We start from the raw sequence: 5,651 nt of genomic DNA on the forward strand, positions 1-5,651 counted from the left end.
TTTTTTTGAAATGACAGCAGTTTGCATGTTGTGAATCATTTTGTTAAAAGAATTAAGAAACGAGAATTTTATATATCAATCATTATTTAATTTTATATTTTATTATTATAGTTTTTTTTATATATATAATGTAATAATATTTTTTATAGGATGATGTGAAGCATGAAATAGTAAATAATAACTTATTGATAAGTATTCATCGTGAAATAGCTATGTTTACAGTTGGTGGCAAAGCAGCGTCACCTGAAGACAGACTCACTAGAGACATGACCACCGCACATCTTTCGCTCCACTCTCCCTTCACTATCTTCAAGAGTAATTCTCAAAGCTCCACTCCCGGCGTACAATAGCACCTCCGGCGCAGAAGAGTCATCACCCCGCCGTGCATAGTCTGCTATAGAAGCCGAAGCCGAAGCCGAAGCCGAAGCCGAGACGACTACCACGCCAATCTCAAAGCTCTCAACTCCAAAGGCCGCACCCCAAGGAAATCTCTTGGCCAGGTCCTCCCTCATTTCCCATCTACTTCACTTTTTAGTTTTGCCGACAAAATTTAAACGAATTTCCCGAAATCTTTCGGCTTTGTTTGGTTCCCGAGAAAATGTTAATATAAATGACAATTCCAAACGCTTCCTTTGTAGATGTAGCAGAAACATAAGAGAATTGAAGATACTTTAATTTGATTTCGCCTACAATTACGCTTGTCCGGGAACTTAGTTGTTTGGTGTCAACTCTCTATTCGAGAAAATTTCCCAATGATTGAGTGTCTGTGACTGCAGCATTATATGTTGAATAATGAGATCAATGAGCAGCTTGCGAGTGCGGCCAATGTTGAAGAAGGCGATATGGTGCTAGAAATTAGAACCCAATGCTTGCTCTTTAGCTCCACTCATCTACTCTATAAGAAGGAACGTTGCAAAATTTTGAGCGTACAAGCATGTGCTTGGTTGCACATGCTTTCCTTGGCTTGTATGTTATGCAATTAGCATTATATTAAGCCCAGTACGTAAGCAAGCATGAGAGAAATGTCTTGCATGTAACTACAGAAAATCTATTTATTCGGATAGATATCCTTCCCTTTGACTCAAAATAAACCTTTTGGTCTGATATGGCACAATTTTTAGTGTAAAGGTTAAAATATAATGCTATTCCGAAATGGTGTGACTTTTGATAAGAGTATTGTTTGTTAAAAAAATGAGAGGGTGGTGTAATGAGAAATTCTTTTTCTTCTATATATATATATATATATATATATATATATATTGATGCATGCCCTAGACTGACTTTGTACATTTTTCATGATCTTTAGGATGCCCACATGGCTGCTATTGTGAGTGAAAGATTTGCAAGCACAGACAGCTTGAAGGTAAAATATGACTTTGGTTGTAGCTAAAGCTGTAAATAGTATTGATATATTATCACTGGTTTCTCCTGGCTGTGACGCATGTGTCTTTCTTCTCCAGAGCATTACAGTAATTTGACTCAATTAACTTGAATGGTAACAATTTTAATGTATCGTACTGTTTGCGCTATGGGAAGTGCTTCTCTTGCTTTTGACTGTAATGGCTAATAAAATTGAAGAAAGCACAGGAACAATTTACTTTCATCTTTTTCATTCTACAGCAAGTCTCTCCCAAAATGCTTTTAATAATTTTTCTGCAAGTTAGAAGTTATACATTTAAGTTTGGTATTAGTTTCCCATCCTCCATATACTTAAATTGTTACCTTATGCATATGCATCTTTAGAAAAGCCAGAGAATTTTGTGTATTATAGTTGTGTATACTATTAATGTAGCTGAAAACTTTTTTGTTGACAGAACTTAAGCAGTGTCAGGTAGGAATTAACCATTTGCAATCTTCAGTGAATGGCTCTAGATGCCTACACAAAGAATTAATTATTTACAATCTTCAGAGCCTGGTAGAAAGGATTTTATGTTTCCCTTATGACTGAATTGTTGGTATTCTTCACTTTTAGATTTCCACGTGTATATTAAAGTGACCAATGCCATTTTAACTGTCAGCATTCTATGTGGTTACGTAATGGGTTTATGCATATTTTTTGTGTGAGATCCAATGTTTTCCTATTGTCAATAATATCTTGTCCATGATTTTGACTGCTTTGATTGAACTGTTTAGGTTTTGTAGGAAGACTTTGTGAAATGTCACATTTGCTCCCATATGTTGTCATTTCTGGGAAGTATAAAGTTGTTGAATCATTCCAAATCAAGATATGCAAAAGTGAGAATCCAACTTTTATCTACACTAGTTGCATAATTTTGCAATGCATGGAAACAACTAAATATGAAATGAAAATGATACTTGTAACTAATTTAGTATGACCTTGAGCCATTATGGAATAAATAGAACTTTTAAAAGAGTATCAATGTCAGTACCTTGATATCTATAATTTGGCTGAACGCATTGATCTTCTCTCATCTTGCTTTCCTTTATTTCTATAAATAGAATTCTCTATAAATAGTGTGCCAAAATAACCTAACTATCAAGAGTCGTATCTAACTTATAGGTTATTAACTTCCACTAAAATGCAATGACCTTTGTACATACATTACCTACAAAGACAAAAAGTTCTGAATTGAGAAACCAAAAAGATGTGCTTAGAGAACTTAAAACACTGCTAACTTTAAATGTAAATTATTATTTTAATTAGATATATTATTTTAATTTTGAAAACTTTGACTTATTTAAATATATCAGTTAACATTCATTTAATAACATGATGAGGTAGTAGATGATAATAGGCATGCTTTCAAAAGTATATATTGTAGTGGTTTTAATTTTTATTTGATAACATAATAGGGGAGTGGATGATGTGGCTGAACTGGAGTAAAGCTTCGTGCTTCCAAAATTATATATTGTATGCCTAATTTTCATTTCAACTTGATCTTGATTTTTTATTCATTAACATAATAGAGGAGTGGAAGATGCGCTGGACAGGAGAAAAGCTCCATGCTACCAAAGTTCTATATTAAAATTTTATTTCACCATGATCTTGAACGTGATCTCTAGTTGCTTTTTATTGATTAAAAGAATTGCATTTTCAATACCAAGAGGAAATGGATGCAAAACCTGTCTTTTTAGCATAGAATGTTAAATCCATCGCAGTTGTTCAGACTGGATGCACTGTTATTCAGTTATTCAATTCTCTGAGTATGTGTCCAGGATGATATGGTGCACTTTTGTGTGTGTGTGTGTGTCTGTGCAATTTAACCTTTGCTTCATACTTCAAGTAAACACTAAAAAACAGAATACAAGTTTCTTGTTCACACGTATTCTCTTATATACATAAGAGAATACTAGGAATCAAAATACAATCTTTAAAAGAGCCTTCAAAGTTTGGTGCTGTAGAGTTCTGTCCCTACCGCTTACTCAGAATATTTTGCACCATCTTAAATATACTTGACATAGGCTTTCTGTATGTTTCTCATATCCTGAATACAAGCTTAAGGGGCCAAGGACATATTTTTTCCCTCAGCCTAATGTGAGTGATTTATATCCCATATATGTAGGTAAATACTCCCAACAACTGCAATGTATTATTTTTCTTGGAATAAACTTTGACCAACTCCTTGTCGTTCTTGGTTGGCTTTGTCTCTCCTTGTTCTATCATGAGCATAAGATGGATTCAGAAGATTTTAACAGAGCTATAGATAGCGTAATTCTACATGCATAATATGATGGGATAAAGGAGATGTATGTAGCAAGATATTTGAAGAAGGAAAAAATTGAAAGATAATTATTAACTGAGGGAAAGAAAATATAGCTGTAGTTATTTCCTTCATTGTGGGGAAGAGAAGGCCTATCAGCAACATAAATTGGTGATAATATAGCTTTTCTATAAGTGCGTTTTTGGCTGTGAGTACGACATTATTTGGTGAAAGCAGTTCCCAAAACTTACCCCTTTTCTCTTTAAACAACGCCACCTTTTACCTTTGTGGACGATAGAATGATCTTTCTTGCCTACCACTTTTGAGGTTTTATAAAGTACGTATGCAGTACCTCTAATTAGTATGCTCTCTCTGGAGCTCCTGCTTCCAAACAAATCCATCAGTTTGTGGCCAGATGGAATCAAAAGCCTTTATTAGAGTACAGGTGAAAATCTCTCATCTCAAATGGTTGGTGTGTGTAGAATTTCCCTTCTCCATTGAGCTGACATCTATGCATAACATATCTCTTTTTTTTTTTTAGGAACAATTTGATATGCTTCTACTCGTCTCTTTATATGGTGGAACTTGACTTACTTTTGGTTTTTGGCACTGATAATCACTAAATTCAAGCCTGCAGGAACAAACATCAACCTGACCATCTGGCATGGAACTTCTGACCCCTGGTTGTTAGCAGTTGCATCCCTTTCCTTGGCAGTAGTTACTAAAAGATCTTAGCTGTTGTTTGGAATACATGTGAGTCAGAGAAGAGTAGATTTCTTGGTGATAATCATCACCAAGCACCAATTCTACTTCTCATCTTACTTGTAATTTATGTGCATTCAGGGAAACAAAGAACAAAAAAATGTGCTGATGTTATATATACACATCTTATTATTGCCGTTACTCTTTTTCTTTTAATTCCTAGAAGACCAAAACTTATAATTATGTTATATATACACTCATCTTATTCTTATCACAATGTGCCGATGTAGCATTATCCATCAACTATTAGATCAGCTCTTATATTTTTAAAATAACAAATTCAAAGGTTGATGAATGTCACTTCCTCATAGCAGGATGGGAATTTGAAGAAAATGTAGTATTTATAGCATTTTTCTAGATGGCTTTTGCAGTCCAGATGAGCTTACATTGGATGATTTCGGGAGGCTACCTTTGTGGATTTGAACATGAGTTGTGCAGAGTGGTTATGGAAAGCCAGAGACCCTTTGGTAAGTCCACGGTAACCCATGAGTACAGCAGAGACCGTGCTAGCTCCTCGTTCTTCATCACTTCCCTTTCGTTTTTAACAATACCAACACGGCTTTGGATGCATTTGAAAAGATGGACAGAAACAGAGACCACAGAAATTCGAGAAAATGGCAAAAGGCGTCCATTCGATTATACTAACCACGTGAAAAGCATCAGCAGAATGGTAGATTTATAGACACAATTTGTTTCCATTCGTACGTCCTATCTATGAGACTCTTTTTTTATGGAAATAGTCTCATTTTATTAATGAACCGAAGTTACAACTGTAACTTATCAATTCATAGAAAAATTCAGACTATAAGTCAAATTACGCACAAGTCCTAGAGCTTTTCCACACACAAATTCCTTTGTGGCAGACATTGTCTTAACTTCTCAATACTCTCTCTCCTAACAGAGAAAGCGTTTTGTAAACAGAACTTGAAGACCCCTCTATCCTCCTAGGGAGGAAAGGTACGAGACACTACTATGGACACTAAATCCAATAGTTTATTTCTATTTTATTAAACACTAAAATAACAAAAAACAAATAAAACACATTAACAACTAACAACTACTAACTAACTAAACTACAAAACCACAAGCCTTGGTGTGACCCGGACGTCACGCCCACTGCAAACATCGGCATCTTGAGCCCTGACGGCACGAGCACCCAGCTCACGCACTGACACGACAGCCTCCACTATGCAGGTAGCACCTACGTGTGAGTACTGGTCATACGAT

The 5,651-nt window shown here is 35.3% G+C and overlaps 1 long non-coding RNA gene across 5 annotated transcripts; it reads left to right on the top strand.

Annotated features, from left to right (window-relative positions):
* Positions 1 to 218: 218 nt before the first annotated feature.
* Positions 219 to 4,656, top strand: LOC108980878. Of its 5 annotated transcripts, XR_004802018.1 has the most exons (5): positions 228 to 500; positions 1,307 to 1,363; positions 1,815 to 1,915; positions 2,134 to 2,235; positions 4,293 to 4,656. It is a non-coding gene; the product is annotated as an uncharacterized LOC108980878 (long non-coding RNA). The 5 variants fall into 5 exon arrangements; XR_001994450.2 differs by lacking the exon at positions 1,815 to 1,915; XR_001994452.2 differs by lacking the exon at positions 1,815 to 1,915 and having other exon boundaries at positions 4,300 to 4,656.
* Positions 4,657 to 5,651: the final 995 nt, after the last annotated feature.

Source organism: Juglans regia, chromosome 7, assembly GCF_001411555.2.
Source record: "Juglans regia cultivar Chandler chromosome 7, Walnut 2.0, whole genome shotgun sequence".
Lineage (NCBI taxonomy): Eukaryota > Viridiplantae > Streptophyta > Magnoliopsida > Fagales > Juglandaceae > Juglans > Juglans regia.